The sequence below is a fragment of the Symphalangus syndactylus genome, chromosome 10 (genome assembly GCF_028878055.3).
Source record: "Symphalangus syndactylus isolate Jambi chromosome 10, NHGRI_mSymSyn1-v2.1_pri, whole genome shotgun sequence".
NCBI lineage: Eukaryota > Metazoa > Chordata > Mammalia > Primates > Hylobatidae > Symphalangus > Symphalangus syndactylus.
Genome location: NC_072432.2, coordinates 46,318,459 through 46,341,195, shown reverse-complemented (window position 1 = coordinate 46,341,195; position 22,737 = coordinate 46,318,459).

Below are 22,737 nucleotides of genomic sequence, written 5' to 3'. Positions count from 1 at the left end.
TTGCTTGTCCATAAAGGATTTTATTTCTGCTTTACTTTCAAAGCTTAGTTGGGCTGCATATGAAATTCTGGGTTGAAAATGCTTTTCTTTAAGAATGTTGAATATTGGCCCCCACTCTCTTCTGGCTTGTAGAGTTTCTGCCAAGAGATCTGCTGTTAATCTGATGGGCTTCCCTTTGTGGGTAACCCGACCTTTCTCTCTGGCTGCCCTTAACATTTTTTCCTTCATTTCAACTTTGGTGAATCTGACAATTACGTGTCTTAGAGTTGCTCTTCTCGAGGAGTATCTTTGTGGCATTCTCTGTATTTCCTGAATTTGAATGTTGTCCTGCCTTGCTAGATTAGGGAAGTTCTCCTGGATAACATCCTGCAGAGTGTTTTCCAACTTGGTTCCATTCTCCTCATCACTTTCAGGTACACCAATCAGACGTAGATTTGGTCTTTTCACATAGTCCCATATTTCTTGGAGTCTTTGTTTGTTTCTTTTTATTCTGTTTTCTCTAAATTTCTCTTCTTGCTTCAGTTCATTCATTTGATCTTCCATCACTGATACTCTTTCTTCCAGTTGATTGAATCGGCTATTGAGGCTTGTGCATTCGTCATGTAGTTCTCGTGCTGTGGTTTTCAGCTCCATCAGGTCCTTTAAGGACTTCTCTGCATTGGTTATCCTAATTAGTCATTTATCTAATCTTTTTTCAAGATTTTTAACTTCTTTGCCAATGGTTCGAACTTCCTCCTTTAGCTCGGAGTAGTTTGATCATCTGAAGACTTCTTCTCTCAACTCTTCAAAGTCATTCTTGGTCCAGCTTTGTTCCATTGCTGCTAAGGAGCTGCGTTCCTTTGGAGGAGGAAAGGTACTTGATTTTCAGAATTGTCAGTTTTTCTGCTCTGTTTTCTCCCCATCTTTGTGGTTTTATCTACCTTTGGTCTTTGATGATTGTGACATACAGATGGGGTTTTGGTGTGGATGTCCTTTCTGTTTGTTAGTTTTCCTTCTGACAGTCAGGACCCTCAGCTGCAGGTCTGTTGGAGTTTGCTGGAAGTCCACTCCAGACCCTGTTTGCCTGGGTATCAGCAGCAGAGGCTGCAGAACAGCGGATATTGGTGAACAGCAAATGTTGCTGCCTGATCGTTCCTCTGAAAGTTTTGTCTCAGAGGAGTACCTGGCTGTGTGAGGTGTCAGTCTGCCCCTAGTGGGGTTGCCTCCCAGTTAGGCTACTCCAGGGTCAGGGACTGACTTGAGGAGCCAATATGTCCATCTCAGATCTCAAGCCGGGTGCTGGGAGAACCACTACTCTCCTCAAAGCTGTAAGACAGAGACATTTAAGTCTGCAGAGGTTTCTGCTGCCTTTTGTTTGGCTATGCCCTGCCCCCAGAGGTGGAGTCTACTGAGGCAGGCAGGCCTCCTTTAGCTGTGGTGGGCTCCACCCAGTTTGAGCTTCCCAGCCACTTTGTTTACCTACTCAAGCCTTGGCAATGGCGGGCGCCCCTCCCCCAGCCTCACTGCTGCCTTGCAGTTTGATCTCAGACAGCTGTGCTAGCAATGAGCAAGGCTCCTTGGGCATAGGACCCTCTGAGACAGGCGCAGGATATAATCTCCTGGTGTGCCATTTGCTAAGAGCTTTGGAAAAGCACAGTATTAGGGTGGGAGTGACCCGATTTTCCAGGTGCCATCTGTCACCCCTTTCCTTGGCTAGGAAAGGGAATTCCCTGACCTCTAGCACTTCCTGGGTGAGGTGATGCCTTGCCCTGCTTTGGCTCATGCTCGGTGCACTGCACCCACTGTCCTGCACCCACTGTCCAACAATCCCCAGTGAGATGAATCTGGTACCTCAGTTGGAAATGCAGAAATTAGTTGTCTTCTGCATCGCTCATGCTGGGAGCTGTAGACTGGAGCTGTTCCTATTTGGCCATCTTGGTGTCACCCCCTATGTTGTGCACCTTGAACGAGGTCATCTTTGTCAATTAAATACTTAAAAATTTGAAAATAGAGAAAAAGAGCCCTGTCTCCATATTTGGTCTACATATTTCCTTATTATAAATAGTGCAATATATATCCACAAGAGATTTGGTACTCTATGAATTCTGTTGATGGTAATTTTTATTATAACAGGAATTATCATGGTTATTGATACCATTTTATGTGCATACTTCCTCTTAGAAATTCAAAACTGATTAAAAATTTTGGAATGGTTTAAAGTTGCTTGATTGCTTGCTAACCACCGAAAATCACAAATTATTATTTTTTAAATTGTATTTATTTATTTATTTGAGATAGAGTCTCACTGTGTAGCTGGAGTGCAGTGGTATAATCACAACTCACTGCAACTTCTGCTTCCCTAGTTCAAGTGATTCTCATACCTTAGTCTCCCGAATAGCTGGGATTACAAATGTGTGCCACCTCGCTTGGCTAATTTTTTTTAATTTTGATAGAGATGGGGTTTCACCATGTTGGACAGGCTGGTTTCGAACTCCTGACCTCAGGTGATTCACCTGCCTCAGCCTCCCAGAGTTGTAGGATTACAGGCATAAGTCACCGTGCCCAGCCCACAAATTATTTTGAACAGAACATACACAGAAAGCAGTGCAAAATTCTAAGTTTGGACTCAGGTAGAGTATATCTTTTAGTACTATTTTTTCTAATACAAATATCTTAAGATATATGTCATCAATGCGTTAGGATGGATTTTACCTTTTTTAAAATTCAAATTTATTTTCTATTTTGTTGTCTATTAATGGAATTTTTGTGATAAGAAACTATATCTTAGAAGTGACATAATAATTAATATTTGCATATACCTCTAAGTGTTTCAGAAGACATTTATATTTGTCTGTTGATAGTTTCATAAATCTTAAAAATCTGGGTTTAATTTTATCTAATTATTTAAAGGAGAAAACTGAAATAATAGAAAAGTAAAGTAAAACAGAGGAAGACTGGTAAAATTAGGGATTGTGGCCTGCCCAGGAGTGCACTGCTCACATCTTCCTTCTGTGAGGAGACTTGCTGTGAGGACTGTAGTGAGCTGACAGCCTCCACCTCCTCTGCCTTCTGGATTTGCTGCAGTGCTCATGCCAAGGCCGTGCTGTCCTTCCCTGGATGGCTTTCAGCTAGTGACTGAGCATGGTGGGCTTCCTAGAGCTAAGCCTTCCCTGCCCACCTTGAGACTCTTGTGATAGGTCATCTAATGCTGGGACTACCTATTGTTCTGGCTGAGACATTCTCAGAGCTCCACTGCAGTCTGAGGCACTTCTTATTCAATGTTCCTGCCTTCTCTGCTTTAACAAATGTCAGACCATTATTGCAGTGTGGGGCTCTCTCTACCTAGTTCTGTTCTAACCTACACAGGAATATTCCCGAATAAATTTCTTGCAGTCTTGTGCTGGTGTCTGCTACATGCAGGACCTGAGATGATGCAGTGGCTTAATTACATTCATAGATATTAGAGATAGGTTTCCACTGGTGGAATTAGAGGTAATTGAGAAATGTGGTCTGGCTAAAATATTAAATGCTTTTCATATTGTATAAATAGAGTATAAGAGTTTTTGCTGCCAAGAAAGATAAAGAAGCTTGTTGCAGTCCAACCTAATTACAGGGAACAGCTAGAAAAAATAGGCAAAATTTGAATTAAAAATTTGAAGATTTTAATCATCAAGGACTTTTAGGCAAGCAGCAGAGATAAACCAAGAACAAAGAGTTAAACCCAATATTCTGACTATTTTCCAATACAGGCATTTCAGTTTTTTAACCAGAGGGACAAACTAAAGGTTTGGTTCACTACAAAATTTCATCAATATAATAGTCTTCTGTAGATGTACAAAAATGGGTACTCTCATAATGTTCTGTGCCATATATTTGGGAACAATTACTTGAATTTATTTTTCCTTTCCAATTTGTATTTTAAGTCCAGGAGGTACACATGCAGGTTTGTTACATGGGTAAATTGCATGTTGTAGGGATTTGATGTACAGATAATTTTGTGTTCTCTGAAATATTATTTTGTGTTCTCTGGTTCTGTACAACAGAAATTTTACTTAGTGATATGTCAATTAATTGTGGAATGGGACTTAATTATACTAAATACTTTTGTTGTTATTCAATTTGGAAAGAGAATCTTCTGGAATATTCTGGAAATCTGATTCTAGGTTGGATAAAAATGTCATACCTTGCCACATAGGTATATTATGTGGATAGGCTTTATTCATTCTTTACTAAAGCAATGGGTGAAAAATCTCTAGAATGCCTATATGTTATTTTCCTACTAAAACAATTGTATGATAATATTATTTGATAATGGATGGTTGCTTAAGAATGCACCAATCCAATTGCAGTGGAACAGAAGGTATGTGGTGTTTTCCAGTTTTAAAATGTCATAAAATATTCATTATGTATTTCTTGCAATTAACCAGTCAGTATTAATATCTCCATTATACAAAAGATGCATAAAGAATTCAAATAACTTAAATAAGTTGAAAAAGTCTGAATCATTAAACAAAAAGGAGTGATTGGGTTATTTATTTGGTCTATGATGTACCATTCTCAGATTTACTGTTTACTGAAAATAGTAGTGGTGTTGGGCTGGGGCAAACCTTTTCCTAATATAAAAAGTATTTATGACATTATTAATTGTCTAAAAGTCATCTGGATACATGCTCCATTTCATTCTGAAACTATTTTTTTTAATGTTTGCAGGATTTTCAGAAATCATAGCTTAGTTCTAGCTACATATCATGTCTCATCAGCTGGCTGTCATTTCCTAGCCTGTTGGCATTGATATTTTGGATTGGTTTGTACTTCAAATCACTTAGGCACTTAATAGCTTATAAATGTTTACACTGAGACCAAAATGTAGATGAAGACAATTTTTGAAGGAAAACATTAGTTTGTATGCTAACCCTGGACAATACCCAGTAACATTGGCTTCATTTTTTATTATTAGTTTCACTCTCTCTGTAGTAAAATCAAGATCTCATTAAGCTTCACTTTTTATAACAGTCTAGTCACTTGAAAAAAAAAAAACTTTGATATCATACATCTTTGTGGGAGAAATCAAAATTACTTAAGGCATAAAATTTCTTATAGATTGCTACAATTTAGTCACTTCCTGCTACATCTATGCCCTCACAGAGTTCCCCTCCATACTGATGCTGAGCATATGTATCTTGCTTTGGTAATTGGAAAGTAGTAAATGTGAAAAAAGCAGAGGCTTAAAAAGTGCTTATGCATTGAGATTCGTCCCTTCTTGGTGCCACTGAAATATTCTTCCCCAGGGTAGCTGTCGCCTGATGAAAGACAATGATCATATCACTCCCATCACTCCAAATAATATGTGCCCCCAATTGCCAGACGTAAGATGTAAGAATGAGGCCATCCTAGATAAACCAGCTGCAGATTATGTGGCAGCTGACTGCAGATGCATAGGTACACTCTGTTGAGATCAGCAGAGCATGGCTTACATCAGCAGAACTGTGTACTCAACACAGAGAAACATGGAAAATAATAAATGATGTTTGTTTTAAGAAACTGGATTTTAAAGTGTTTGTTTTATTAATGCAGCTAAAGATAACTGACGAATTCAGTTTGTGTGGTCAGCCATAAAAATGTTTCACTCATTGGGTCTATTTTCAAAGGTCCAAAGCAAATATTTACTAACAAATATTTTGAATAGTGGAGTCCAGGGAACATTTTTTTGGTAAGAAAATATAATGGAACTCCATTTATAGTTTTTTGCTCAGAATTATGGAAGTGGGGAGGAAATTTTGAAATGATGTATTCAATGGTCAATGTAATAAAATAAATGCATACACTAATGATGCTTCATATTCAAATCAAAAGTGTTTATATGCACTTCCGCATTCCTTCACCCAATAAAATGTCTTAATTTTGCTGAAATTTGTAAGTAATTTAAAAATCTTTCTTCTACTTCTATGACAATTTCATTTCATAATGAACACTTCTGAAAATAGAATTTCATAGAGGAAGAAATAATTAATTTCATTTTTATTAGTCAGATAACATGTAATTGTTAGTACATTTCCCATCCATCAGACTTTTCACTACTTCTTCCTGAGTCTGAGAGAAGGGGAATTATCTATTCACAGAAAAATTTGAATGTGGTTTATTGACAGGAATTCACTTCACTTTTAAAATTACTTATGTGATAAATTTGTCATTTTTTTTTCTAAAGGCAAAGAAAGAAATAAGAACATATTTAGTGATGAGCACAGAATTAAATGTGGTGATTTGATTGAATATTTGTAGGCTTAAATCGTATTTTACAAAAAAAGGGGTTATAGAAGATATCAAATAGCTTATGAATATATGCCTTTATTGGTAGACAGTAACAATATTATTATTTATTAATTGCTAAATTTTACTAACTTTAAAAAATAAAAGATTACTGGTAGAACTAAAAAAGTCTAACACAGTGAGGTAGTGGATGTAAGCTATAATATAAGTAGGTTTCTTGTACAAGTACACATCCTGAGAATATGTTTCAAGCATATAACATAAAATTATCAAGCCATTTTTCTAAGGACTGAAATAATTAAAGGTTTTCACTACAACTTTTATAATGTTTTCATTTTCAAATGTTGCCGGGCGCGGTGGCTCACGCTTGTAATCCCAGCACTTTGGGAGGCCGAGGCGGGCGGATCACGAGGTCAGGAGATCGAGACCATGGTGAAACCCCGTCTCTACTAAAAATACAAAAAATTAGCCGGGCGTGGTGGCGGGCGCCTGTAGTCCCAGCTACTCGGAGAGGCTGAGGCAGGAGAATGGCGTGAACCCGGGAGGCAGAGGTTGCAGTGAGCCGAGATCGTGCCACTGCACTTCAGCCTAGGGGACAGAGCGAGACTCCGTCTCAAAAAAAAATAAAAAATAAAAAATAAAAAATAAAAAATAAAAAAATAAAAAATAAAAGAGTACTGGTAGAACTAAAAAAGTCTAACACAGTGAGGTAGTGGATGTAAGCTATAATATAAGCAGGTTTCTTGTACAAGTACACATCCTGAGAATATGTTTCAAGCATATAACATAAAATTATCAAGCCATTTTTCTAAGGACTGAAATAATTAAAGGTTTTCACTACAACTTTTAAAATGTTTTCATTTTTAAATGTTTACTTGTCACTTTCTAGCCAAGCAGGCAATAAATTTAGGAACTAATGCCCAAATTGAAAAAAAAAAAAAGTGGTAAACTGATAATCTGTTAATTACTTAAAAGGTGAATCTAAAATATTGGAGTAATTTGACCACCAGCAAATTATCATTTCTATTATTCTCCATTTTCCAAATTTTGTGAAACTCATATATATACTTATTCAACAGAAAAAATCTATAGACAAAATTGCACATTTTCCAGGCTATTCTTTTATATATATTTGAGATTCAATTATCAAAATACAATCACCGTATATAGTCACTAAAATAGCTATAGGGGAAAGACATATTAATGAATTTAGAAACCAGGTCTTTCAAAATCATACATAATCCACAGAATAATTATGCTTGCCTTTGTATAGCAAATAATTTATTTTCAACATATAAATTTTCCACTGATAATATAAATACATATGACCAAACTGTATCATGTATACGAGAAAAAATTATTATTTAGAAACTTATAACCCAAGTATTCAACTATTTTACCTGTTGTCTTAAAAATTCATGTGGCTCATTTTCTGATTTGTCCTCTCACCATATATTTTCTATTTATTATACCATCTAGCATAATAATGCAATAATTTCAGTTAAAGTTTATGTCCTCTCTTTGTGACCTTCTTGAGGGTCAGACCTGTTTCTTGTTTATTGTTTTATTCCTAATATCTGAAACAGAAACTTAAAATCAATTGATGTTTTAAAAATGGTTCTCAGAGAATAAGCATTCCCCTGTCAGTTTTTAAGAATTAAAAAAAAATGCTGTGCTCCATTTCCACCTTAAATCCGTAACTCATTTCCCAGAAGCCAGAGGCCTCCATTTCTACATGAGATAATTCATTTAGATTAAATTTCCCTGTTTAAGGTAGAAGGTGGCAATCTAGCTGAAAGGATCAGATAGAGGTTAAAAAATGAAGTAAATGGAAATTAAAAAATGGAAAGGTAGTCCAAATTATAAAATTGAGCTATAGCTCCAGGATATTGTCTTATAGAAATAGAAAACTTTTTTTTAATATTTTGGGTTCTATGGACTTATTGATTGCATGGCATACATAGTAAGATAAGCAGGTTTTCTTGTCATTTTTACTGTAACATTGTTAACTAAAACAAAAAATAGTTCATAGAAGAAATTAATATTTTTAGATAAATGACACAATGCAAGTAAAATGGAGTCATGACTTAAATAACTACAGTATTACTACATCTATTCTAAAATATTTTCAACACATAGTTCTCAAAATGTTGATATTATCCTTGTAAATTATCATGAATAATTAGTGAATATTCATGAAACATTCATTGACATAAGTTTATAAGTATTGATTAAAATTCACCAATTAATGTGCTTATGGACAATTTAACAAATATGAAAACATAAAAGGCCATATTTTATGTACATATGTGTTAATGTGCTCTATTTGAAAAGTGAATTTGTATGAGCTTTAATGCTTTATCTATCCAAAATAAATTCATTCCTACTACATTATGCCCATAAATCTTTGTGAATAATTTGGATGGAATTTATTTATGCCAAATAATATGCAACTTAATGAAAGAAAATGACATTTAGGTCATTTGCATTCTGTAGAATTACTCAATTAACTAAGGCCATGTATTGAAAGAGGTCTTGATGGCATTGGATATCTGTTTACTAAAAAGTAGAAAGAACCAAGTAGCATTTTGTAACCTAGGTTTATTTTGCTTTTTAGACTTTGCTTTATTTTTGTATTTAATGATTGCCCTTACTGATTACTTCCCCAATTGTATGAATTACTCTTCCAATCATTTTCTGATTTCTTGTCATATGCTCCAAAGAGCATTTAGAGCCTTGCTGTATTTCTTACTCTAGTTTCACACAGTAGAATAAACAAAAACCACATAAGAAATCATCCCCTTTATCTTTGTTCCTAGTTTATATTTGATAACATATACTTAATATCCTTTTGGAAATTTATAAGCAGTTTCATCTAATTTATTACTAAATAAAACATGTAAACAAATTGAGTCCAATTCAATGAATAATTACGGAGGATCTACACTGGGTAAACTGTATCAGATTTTGAGTGTACAAAATGTCCCTGATGTTTTTAGAGCTCCTTTGATAGTGGGGAAAAGAGATGGTATTTCTTGGGAAATATGAAGTTGAAAACTTAAATTTTAGATGATGTGTCATGTCTCAATAAATGTTAGGAGAGTGCTTCTTCCTTCAGAATAGATTGAGCAAAAAGATTTCTTACTGCCCCGTCTTTTTACATGAGTAAAGAAGGAGAGAAACACTGTACTATGATGTTGACTCCAGTCAAAATGTCCTGAACCATCAGTGCTGGACTGCTTAGGTTAGAGACAAAAGCCACTATCTTTTATGAATTTTGACATGTGCACTATAATGGACACATCCTATACTCATGTCCTTTCAGCGGGAAACAATTGTTTTTCTGACAAAATGCTTCAAAAAGATTCATTGTTTACCTTCCAGAGAAGACTGAAGCTTGACCTTGGGCTGTCAGTTCCCAGACAGTTCTGCTACAAGGCTCACAAAATAAATGTCTCTGCAATAACCAAGTTCCAAAATCTAATGGATATCTCCTGCTTTTCAAGTTTCCTTTTAAAAATGAATTCAACAACATTGAAAGCATAAGGAAGCAAAACCAAGTGCTTATTTTGTAAAGTATCTTTGCTCATTATAAAAACCCAAACAGAAAATTCACATCTGATTTTAAGGGACAAGTAGAATGATGTAACGAGACCAGTAGCATTAATGAAATTGAATGGCATGGACATATTTTTTCTTCTACTCAAACTTACAGTTAGGAATTAATTCACCAATTACTTAACCTAGTTCAGAGATTCTATGCATATAATTTTGTGGAAATTCAATGTAGAACAATTTATAGAATAAAATCTCTTGTTTAAATTTTTCAACTGGATGTTCAATTATATTTGTAAATGTTCTTTGCATCGGAAATCAATACTTTAATGTTATATTGATTTTACTTTACAAAATCAACCATGTATTCTTACTTTAAAAAAAATGATGAGTGATATCAAGAGAAAACACAAAAATGGTCAATAGTTTTGGTTATTATTCTAACATCTATTTAGGCTTCCATATATTTGTTTATTAATTCAATACTGAGATTACTGAACATTTATTTTTTTAAAAAACAAAAGTGGGCTGGGTGCAGTGGCGCACACCTGTAATCCCAGCACTTTGGGAGGCTGAAGCAGAAGAATCGCTTGATCCCAGGAGTTTGAGACCAGCCTGGGCAACATAGGAAGACCCCCAACTCTACAAAATAAAAAAAAAAATGACTACATGCCTGTGGTTACAGCTACTTGATGAGCTGAGGCGAGAGTATCCTTTGAGCTCAGGAGGTTGAGGCAGCAATGAGAGGTGATGGTGTCATTGACCTCCAGCCTGGGTGACACAGAGAGACCCTGTATCAAACAATAGAATAGAATAGAATAAATTAAAATAAAGATAAATTAAAAGGAGATTTATAAAGTCTATTATTTGCCAAATATGTATCTAGGATGAAGTTTAAAAAGTTTTCCATAGAAGAATTCATAGCATAGGAGAAAGTTAAGGATATGAGTAACAATCCCAGCCTATAAGAAGAAGGAAGCCCTTTGAAGTACTGTGTACTTGATCTGAGGGAGATAGCCCAAGAAGAGAGAAAATAGAAGAAAGGCAGGAGATGAGATTCAGATAGTCTGGATTTCCTCATAGTTGGGACAAAGTTCAGGAATCAGGAGTTGTAGAGTTATCCTGTTGTATATGAGGAATCCTGCTTTCTAGGGCATAAGAAAGGAAGTTGTGTATGTATAGTGCCCTGTGCAACATAGTGTTTGGGAAGTGTATTTGCAATGTATGTTGGAGGAGGCAGAGAGGCTTACCTTATAGGAATAGTAGGTCTGGAAGAGACCTGGACAAGTGGAAAGACATGCTAAAAATTCTAGAGGCTAAGGCAGAGCTCTTGAACATTAGCAACAGGTGCAATTATGATCCTAAAAGAACAAGTAAATCCATAGATATCACATACAATGATCAGGCCACTGGAGCCATACCAGTTACACTCCAGCAAAGAGGAAAAGGGACTCGAGGTGTATGTGTCTATTTTATACATACATACAAGTGTATGTGTCTATTTTATAGAATAATTTATTTTTCTTTTCACATATACCCAGTAGTGGATTGCTGGGCCTAATGATATTTCAATTTTTACTTTTGAGAAATCTCCACTTGGTTTCCACAGGGGCTGAACTAATTTATGTTCCTACTAACAGTTACATCCCCTTTTCTCTGCAGCCTCCAGGCAGCTGTTATATTTTTTGTTTTAAATAATAGCCAGAAATCATATGATCACCTCAATAGGCACAGAGAAACATTTCTATAAAATCCAGCATCCTTTCACAATAGAAACCATCAACAAACTAGTCATTGAAGAAAGATACTCAAAATAATAAGACCTGCTATGACAAAACCACAGCCTACATTACACTGAATAGGTAAAAGCTGGAGGCACTCCCCTTAAGAACAGAAACAAGACAAGGATGCCTACTTGCAATACTCCTTTTGAACATGGTACCAGAAGTCCTAGCCACAGCAATCAGTCAAGAGAAGAAAAAAAAGGCATTTAAATAGAAAAAGAGGTCAAATTATCTCTGTTCACTGACATTATGATTCTATATGTAGAAGACTCCCCAAAGAAAGGTTCTGATAAATGATAAACAACTTCAATAAAAATCAATTTCAGGATGCAAAATCTTTTACACTGTTGATGCAAAAGTCAGTGTGGCGATTCCTCAGGGATCTAGAACTAGAAATACCAGTTGACCCAGCCATCCCATTACTAGGTATATACCCAAAGGACTATAAATCATGCTGCTATAAAGACACATGCACACGTATGTTTATTGCGGCACTATTCACAATAGCAAAGACTTGGGACCAACCCAAATGTCCAACAATGATAGACTGGATTAAGAAAATGTGGCACATATACACCATGGAATACTATGCAGCCATAAAAAATGATGAGTTCATGTCCTTTGTAGGGACATGAATGAAACTGGAAATTATCATTGTCAGTAAACTATCGCAAGGACAAAAAACCAAACACCGCATGTTCCCACTCGTAGGTGGGAATTGAACAATGAGAACATATGGACACAGGAAGGGGAACATCACACTCCGGGGACTGTTGTGGGATGGGGGGAGCAGGGAGGGATAGCATGAGGAGATATACCTAATGCTAAATGACAAGTTAGTGGGTGCAGCACACCAACATGGCACATGGATACATATGTAACAAACCTGCACATTGTGCACATGTACCCTAAAACTTAAAGTATAATAATAATAACATAAAATAAAACAAAATCTTTAGCATTGCTATACACCAATAACATCCAAGCTGCAAGCCAAATCAAGAACACAATCCCACCTACAATAGCCACAAAAAAAACATAAAATACCTAGGAACACAGCTTAATGAGGAGGTGAAAGTTTTCTACAAGGAGAACTACAAAACATTGCCGAAATAAATAAAAGATGACACTAACAAATGGAAAAACATTCGATACTCATGGATAGAAAGAATCAATATTGTCATTAATAAAATGGCCATACTGCCCAAAGCACTTTATAAATTTGATGCTATTCCTATCAAACTCCCAACACTTTTCCACAAAACTATAAAAAACTATTCTAAAATTAATGTGGAACCAAAAAAGAGCCTGTATAGCCAAAGCAAATCTAAGCAAAAAAGAACAAAGCTGGAGGCATTGTAACACCCAACTTCAAATTATACTACTATTCTACAAGGCTACAGTAATCAAAATAGCATGGTACTGGTACAAAAACTGACTCATAAAATAGATATGATTCTATTATTTCTGTTCTCCTCCAGAATAACTCAGTACTTAATTTCTTCACAACTCTCTGTGGTTTTATTTAGTCTTTTTTCATCCCAAAGACATAATTATTGTTGCTGTTATACATATTTGAAGTTTGTTTAGATTTATCCACATATTTTTAACTTCTTTGTTAAAATTTTAAAATGTACAATTTTGCATTCTCGCCAGCAATAAATAAGAGTTTTCTTTTTCTCTTCTTAGAGTGACTTTATATCTGCCTAAATTATTCTTTAAACATTTCATTTAGTGAGGGTTTATATATAGCAAACATGTAATTTTTATTTTCTGACCATGTTTTTATTTCTTCCTCCCTCACTCCTGACAGACACTAATCTGTTCTTCATTTAATGATTTTGTCATTTCAAGAATGTTATATAAATGAAATCATGCAGTATATAACCTTTTGACACTGGCTTTCTTTTTTAACGCAGGAGCATAATTCTCTTGTGAGCCAGCCAGATTGTCACATGTATCAATAATTTTCTCCTTTTTATGGCCAAATATTAATAACATTCTATGGTATGGACACACCATCATTTGTTTAATATTTCACCGTTTTAAGAACATCTGGTATTGTTTCAGTTTTTAACTAATGTGAATAGTTTAGAAGAGTCAAAAAGAGAAACAGTCTGTTGTATGTACCAATATTTTTATATTTAAAGAGGTTTTCAGAAAAATTAAATAGCTGTAAAAAAGGATTCTTATATACCCCCTCACCACCATCTGAAACACAATTTTCCATATTATTAACATCTTGCATTAGTGTGACTGAATTATTACAACTGATGAGCCAATATTGATACATTTTTAATTAACTAAAGTCCACAGTTCACATTAGGGTTTACTCTTTCTGTTGTATATTCTGTAGGTGCTAGCAAAGGTATAATGACATATGTTCACCAATACAGTATGATACAGAATAGTTACACTACCCTACAAATCTCCTGTGCTCCAACCTATTATTTCTCTCCTCCTCCTTCCCAGCAAACATTGATCATTTTACTTTCTCCATACTCTTTGTCAAAATGTCAAATTGTGGGAGTCATACAATATGTGGCCTTTTCGGACTAACATTTTTCACTTAGCAATGTGCATTTATTCTTCCTTCATGTCTTTTTATTACCCGATAGGTCATTTCTATTTATCACTGAATATCATTCAATTTGATGTATGTACCACAATTTATTTATTAATTTGCCTATAGAAAAACACGTTGTTGCTTCCAAGTTTGGGCAATTATGAATAAAGCTGCTGTAAATATTCATGTGCAGGTTTTTGTGAGGACATGTTTTCAATTCATTTGTGTAAATACCAAGGAGTGAAGTCTCTGAATCAGATGGTAAGACTATGTTTAGCTTTGGAAGAAACTGCCAAACTGTTTCCCAAAGTGGTTGTACAATTTTACATTCCCACCAGCAATAAATAAGAGTTTCTGTCCTTCCACATTTACACCAACATTTGATATTACCAGTGTTTGGATTTTAGCTATTCTAAAAGGTGTGTAGTAGAGTTATTCATATTTTTCTTACTGTGATTGTTCGTACTTCATGTTATTCCTAGTCTCCTTTTCTTACCACCTCCTTACTGTTTAGAGAACTTCCTTTGGCTCTTCATTTAGGATAGCTCTATTGGTGGAAAACTTCCTTCATTTTCCTTCACGTGAGAAAGTCTTGATTTTGCCTTCCTTGTTAAAGGCTATTTTCATTAGAAATAAGATCATGGGTAAATAGCACTTTTCTTTTAGCACTTAAAAAAATGTGTGCTACTTTTTTCTGGTCTCTGTAGTCCTGATGTGAAACCCACTATGATTCAAATTGTTTTCCCCTATAGATAAGGTATCACCTCTCTTACAGACTTCAAAAATTTTCTTTGTCTTTAGTTTTCAGAAGTTTGAGTATGATGTGTCTTGGTATCGATTTATTTGGGTGTATTCTCATTGGAGTTTGCTCAAGCATTGAATCTTTAGGTTGATTTTTATTTTTTTTTTTTTGCCAAATTTGAAATTTTCAGTCACTCTTCCTGCAAGTACTTTTTCTATTCCATTCTCTCTCTCCTTTCCTTCTAGGACATGATGACATGAATATTAAGCTGTTTGTTGTAGCCCCACGGGTTCTTTTCAAATTCAGTCTATTTTCTCTCTGTTGTTAAAACCGTATGATTTTAATAGTTCTATCTTCCAGTTCATTGATTCTGTTCTCTGTCCCTCCCATGCTGCTGCTGAATCAATCTACAGAGCTATATTTTCAATTCTATTTCCATTTAATTTATATTTTATTTTTTTGCTGAAACTTTCTATTTCTTTGTGAGACTATTTTTTAATTTGTTTCAAGTATTTTTGTAATTGCTCCTTGAATCACTTTTATGATGGCTGCTTAAAAATCTTTGTTAGATAATCCTAATGTCTCTGTCATGTAGTGCAGGCATCTGTTGACTGTCGTCTGTCATTCAATTTGAGATCTTCCTGTTTCTTGCTATGATGCATTTCCTTTGTATTAAAACCTGAAGATTTGGGCATTATATTTTAAGACTCTGGACCTTATTTAAATTGTATCTTTTAGCCAGCTTCTTCTGAAACTGCTCTGGCCTGAGATGGGGAGGCACTGGCTCATTACTTCCCATGGTGGATAGACACCTACGTTCTTTGCTTAGCTTAATTGACAACTGAAGGGGGAGGTTCTTCACTACTCCCAGGTAGGGGTGAGAGTCTTGGCTCCCCACTAGGCCTCCAATGATATGTCCCTTTATAGGAGGGATAAGAGTGCTTCATTACTGCTCCTCTGATGGTCTCTACTGACACCATGAGAAGAGTGGGTGATGGCCTTATTTATAGTGGCTGCTGGTAAAAGATCTGACTCTTTCTTAGGCCTCTTCTGACAGTACCCCAGCAAGAAGGAGGAGGGAAAAGGATACCTCATTACTGTTGGATGGAGGTGGAAGTCCAGGCTCCAATGAGGTCTTCACTTTCGGCACAGCTCAGGCCTTATTACCACCTGGAGGAGATGAAAGTCCAGGCTCCTTGCTTGTCCTCTAATATCACCCCAGCAAAGTTGGAAACACCTTGTTACAGCTAGGCAAGATTGGAATTCTAGACTCCTCATCCAGCTTTTGCTGGCATGGGTGTAGGTGTGGCCACAATTTATGTTGTGGTATTGGCTGCAGTAGAGTAGGTATTTTCTAAAACTTTGCTGTCTTTCTAGCCCTCTCCTTTCTTTTTATTCATCCCTACATCACAAACTTAAGGGGACAAAATCATGCTTTTAATTCTTTGATCACAAATAACCACCTCTCAGACAAATGGATTAATTGAATAAATGTTATGGTATCAAGTAATTTTTCAGTCTTCCTGGGGATTGCCAGAATCATGAGATGAAGAAAATATTTTTGTAGTTTTATAAGGAAGAAATCTTATCTTCAATGTCATCCATAATATCATAATGTTTTCAGGTGAATCTTTGTGATATAAATATATAATCACTCTCTGTAAAAAAGAACATGTCTTCCAGATTTGTGATATTTTCTGTCTGGCCTATTTTAACAGTAGACATGAATAATAATTATTAGGCAACGATCTATGTTTTTGTATCTTGGTGAAAATAAACACATAAAATGTTTTAAAATGTTATTTACTTTCTGTAATAAAAAAGAGTTTTTAATATGTTTCTCTAAGAGTGATAAAATGAAAGATTTGCAATTTTTAGCTTTGTTCTGGACCCATAAAATCTGCACCTATATAAGTATCACTCAATGTATGCTTTAAATATTTTGCCTAAAAGTAATATGTGAACTTTGGGTTTTGTCTGGAAATCTTGACAATTGAGAGAATAAACAGAAAAAGAAAAGAAACTTTCTATAGTATGCATAGTCACCACTTCAAGTATGTATACCTTAAATACAACCTTAAAATATACTGTTAGTATCTATTTTTATTACTTCAAAGAAAATCTCAACAGGATAATTTTAAAATTTTGACATAATGTACCTGCTTAAGCTGATAGCAATATGAATCTAGAAACTAATCAAATTATTTTAATGGGAAGATAATGCTCTTGCCTTAATTTTTTAAAGTAAGGTAATTCTAATCATACATTTTGAACATGTACAAGCATAATTATCTTCTGTTACTATCATATGGACTAGCCAATTTAAAACTACAAATTATATTGAAAAGATAAGTGGAATGAATAAGAAAACCTCATTTAATACGCGCTGTGCTTTTTTTTTTTACCTTGAACAAGTCCTTTTAATCTTCTTCTGAAAACTGAAAGATTTCTTTGTTCAATCAATAAATATTCTCTGATCACACATGTTTTTTGAACTCTAACTTCTAACTTTCTATGAAGAAGTAAAGCACACTCTGATATTAGCCATAACAAATATGTTCTAAATCAATCTAAACAATATTAATTTGTGCAAGCATTGATTTACATTAATTTACTTGTCACTGTCCAGAACACATGCTCAGCATGCAAAGATATTAATGAAATTGGACCCTAGATGAGAAGCAGGGTCCCAAAATAAAAAAAGTAGATATTAAAGTAAAATAAAATGTTTATTTTATTATCTAATTATTTTTATTAGTTTAATTTTTTCCTTGGGCCATATTATTTTATTGGCAGGTCAGCAAAGAGCCAGAGGTAAGGGTCCTTCGATTCCTATTCCCCAACCCAGGGACTCCCCCTGAAGGAGAGCAGAAACCCAGGAGCCTGCCACTCAGAGGACCTTGGAGTTGGGCAGGTTGTTGTAGCAATATTCCTGGCCTTCTAGCTGGCTGCGATACAGAAAGATCTCCTACTCCAGCTGTGAGGTGAAGTCCATAAGCCCCCGGTACTCCTTGTTCTGCCGCTCGCTGTCAATGCACACCTTACCTAGCTGGGCTTCATAAATATTTTATTTCAAGCAAGAAAGTAATGTACTATTGAGAATGATATTTGTAATTATGATTAAACATATTTAAGGAAGGGCAAATGGAGGTGCAAGGTAATTAAGTCATATCTCAAACAAAGTCTCTTCATGTGGTGACATTAGTTACTGACTACATTATCAGAACATAACACATTTATGGTAATAGCAGTGCACCATTTATGATGAAACCTATACTGTAGCTGATAGTGCCAAACAATATTAGAAATCAAAATGATTTTTTTAATGCAGCTTTATTTGGTGTAAAAAAGATATTTATTTGTTCAACAAAATTGCCACAACCAAGGTTTATTTTCTTTTTTCTTCTGTTTTTTTTTTTTTTTTTTTTTTGTTGTTGTTGTTGTTAAGGTGTCTTACTTTGGTAATTAAGTACGTTGCAATGTACTGCCTTTGAAAATATTTTTAATTAACTGTCTAAAAATCTTGCTGGAATAAATATATTAATAACTCAAGTCATAAGAAATTAATATATTCGGTGCCTCTGTAAGACTTGCTGTACCTTAATAAGTGCTCCTTAGCAATTTATTGAAAATTAATTAAGTCTTGCCAAAGGAACACAAAAAAGTCAACTAGAAGACTAATTGAAATTATTATAACCTTTCTGTGTAAATATACTACAGCACATATGACTGAATAAGAAGAACATCTTGTAAATCTGATTATCAGATTAATTATTCTCAACATTTATATATGAAATATCAAATAATATATCACTGGTAGTTATTATGCATTAAAATAGTTTTGTAAGTACTTAAAATAATATTTTCTTAATATAATTTTCAGTTAATATTGTTTAGACATTCAAAATCCTATTAACGTTATGTTGAATTAGGTAGAATTTTTTCCAGTGGCCTAACTTTTCTCCATTTTCTGAAAACTTATCTCTCTTATAGCCCCACACTTACCAGATGTTCTTTCTCTCCTTTGTCCCATTCAAAATGTATACAACTGCACCATATTCTCATCATTTTCTGAAAGGTGAATATTGCAATTAGAGCAAATAATTTAGTTAATGCATTGGGTCTAACTTAATGCCTAAGTGAATTTTAGACATATCTTATTTAGACAGCCTAGATGGGTTAATGCTAAAATTGTTGATTGGTAATGCTGGCAGGCCTATGGGAGAGATATTCTGAATGAGGATGTCCACAATAAGTCTAAAAACTAGCCCTTATTTAATCTACCTCTATATGAAAAGCATATGCTAAATGCTTTGGGAGAATAAGAATTGTATTTAATCTTTATGTACCCTACTATAACTATTTAACCTACTATAACTATTATTAATTATGAATAGATGCAGAAGAATTTATAGATAATTAATAGATACAGACATTCAGCCTCAGAATAGTTAAATAAGTTACTCAGGGTCATGTGGTTATTAAGTGATAGACTTGGGATTTGAACCCATGTAGTCAAAGCACACAGATCAAGTGCTTGACAATGATTCCTAATTCCTCAGGTAAAAGTAGATTGAAAGACACCTACTCTGCCTAAGTATAAGAGCAGACCCATGTCATAATAGATGTAGGGCTATTAATAGTTAGTAGATTAATAGCTGTTATTAATAGCTAGCTGATTAATAGCTAGTAGATTAATAGCTGTTAAGCAGAAGTGAATTAATGATCAAGCTATGACTACCTGTGGATAACATTTCAAATTTTATCTTTGTAGACTCTTCCTTTCTTTCCAAAGTTTGTCTACACTAAGTTAAGGAATAGCTGTAAACTTACACCAAAGATGGTCAACAGGAAGGCTTGGGAATAGAAATTCTTCACAAGTTGGTAAAAAAATACATTTTGAAAACAGTAGACAAACATACAATGAAATCAGCTTGGTCACTTGTGCTTACATTTGCCAATTTAATCACAGCCAGAATGTTATTTTGACACCATGTAAATCTGTCATTGAACAATGCCTATATTGTATAACCTTTGCCTTCTTCAAAGGAATGTTTGTATACCTTTGATACTTCAAATGCCAAGAGTTCATCTTTCATGTTTTCTGGTAAAACTTTCACATTGAATGTTTAGCATGATTTTTCTTGCCATTTTTATATTCAACTAGAAGTGAATATTTGGAAACTTAAAAAATATTTATGTGCATATGATACTAAATTGTATATAGATTTATTTCTATTTATATATCTATATAATATTAAGAATTTCTATGTGTCTTGCATTTTATTAGATACAAGAAAAATGATACACTCAGAGAAGACACACAATTAATGTGAAATATGTGTAATGGCTGATAAATAAATCCTGTTTTTGGTATTTGTCAGGGTTAAGCTATAGGAAACGGTATTCCATTCTAGCTAGCTTAAGAAAGAGGGAATTTGTTTAAGGATATTAAAAGATATTAATAGAATGTTTTTATATCCTATTATGGATATATTGATATGAATTATTGTTGAACATTAAAAAGGCTCAATAAATCAATAGGGGTGGAGGGGGAATGAAGACTGAAGAAGGGATACTAGGTTAAGTTTCAGGAACAACTATCCAAATCATACCAAGTATGCTAGAAACTTTCCTTTAACATCATAAACTTGTAGGTTCTAGAACTACACTAACACTGTCACAATCAATTAAACCGCCAAAATAAAAACCCACCATTATAATTAGGAAATCACACGCCTATAGACAATCAGGACACTATCATGATAAAAATCAATTACTCACACAAGATTGGAAAATCTCATAATTGGACAGGCTATATAAAAATATCTTATCTCTGTAGTGGAGAATAATTAGCCCTAAATTGAACACTCTTCCTATCCCACTTAAAATATCTTAGAGACCATACTAGAAAGATCAAACTATTTTTAAGTAGCTTAGCTGCATTCCAAAACAACGCTCAAGAATATTTATTGGAATACAAACATATTCTACATCTAAGAAAGTGAAATACAGAATGTCTAGCACCTGGTAAAAAATTTCCTGCAAAATGCAGGAAAATATAATACATAATGAGGAGAAAATAAATCAATCAAAATCAACCCAGAAGTGAAAACGAAATAGATGAGTACCACAAATGGTGATTTAATGAGTAATATATAAGATTTTTTCTAAAGAATGCAGGAAAATATAATACATAAAGAGGAAAATAAATCAATAAAAATGAACCCAGTAGAGAAAACAAAATTCATGAGCACCACAAATGGTGACTTAATGAGTAATATATAAGATTTTGTCTAGGTATTTAATCTTTTACAAAGTTTATTAACTGTTTAAATGAAAATAATAGAAATGCAGTCTGAGGCTTATAATTTACATAAAAAATATTAAAATAACAGCACAAAAGTTGGGAGGAGAGCAAGGGAAATACACAGTTTTCATGTTCTTATATAGGCAAAGTAGTATATGTTCAATAGTAGATAGTGATAAAGATATATGCTATAAACTTAAATATATACTATAAATCTATAAGCAACCACTTGAATAATAAAAGGTAGCGTTACAGTAATAAGAAAACAGCAAATAAAATAAAATAATCATTAAAAATCAATTAATCCAAAGGCAGGCAGAAAAACAGGAGAAAGTTAAAGAAAAAGAACAGATGAGTCAAATGTACATCAGTAGCTGGATGATGAATTTAAACTAAACCATATCAAGAATAATGTAAACTATAAATGGTCTAAGTATTCTCGATTAAAAGGCTGAGAGATATTATATAACAAAGCAATATTCAATATATAGTCTACAAGAAATGTACTTCAAATATAAGGAAACAAAAAATCTGAAAGTAAATTGATTGAAAAAGAAAAAATACGCTAATACTAAGGAAAAGAGGGCTGCAGTGGCTATATTAATATAAATATTAAATTTCAGAGTAAAGGGTAGCATTAGGGATAAAAGAAGTCATTTCATATTGATAAAGTGATAAAATTCTACCTGATAACAGCAGGATACACTTTCTTTATAAACATTCACTGAACATTTACCAAATTTACCATATTCTGCATCATAAACTCATCAACAGCATATAAGGATGATAAATGAATACACATCCAAATAACAGAGCCTCAGAATATATTATATTAAACAAAAACTGTTCTAACTGCAATTAAAAATAGATAAGTATAAAGCTTATCTATTTTATAATCGGATATCAATACACCATATCAACATTTGATAAGGGAAGTCGACAGAAAATCAGTAAGTATATGGATGATGTCATCTACACTGCCAATAAGCCTGATGTAATCGACAATTGTGGAATATTCCACTAAACAAGAGCGGGATACAAGTACTCACTAAACATTTATCAATATCCCTCATATTTTCCATCATAAAAGAAGTCTCAATAAATTCAAAAGATTCAAGTCATACAAATTATGTTTTCTGATCACTGGTAGAATAAATTAGAAATCAATAGCAGGAAAAAATCTTGAAAATCTTTAAATGTTTAGAAACTAAGTAGTATAAATAGAGTCATAGAATGAATTTTAAAAAATAGAATGCATTTTTGAAGAAATGTAAATAAATTCATAATCTATCTGAAATTGTAGATTACTACTAAAAGAGTTATTGGGAGAAATATATACTAATAAAGGCCTATAAAGTAAGAAAGTTTAAATTAAAGACCTAGAATCTAGGAGAAAATGAAAAATTTTAAATCAAGCAAGTAGAAGAAAATAAATAATAAAGGTTTAAGCAAATATTAATGAAATAGAAAAAAAATAGAGAAAAATCTATGAAACTAACTGTCCTTTGAGCAGATCAATAACAACTGATAAATA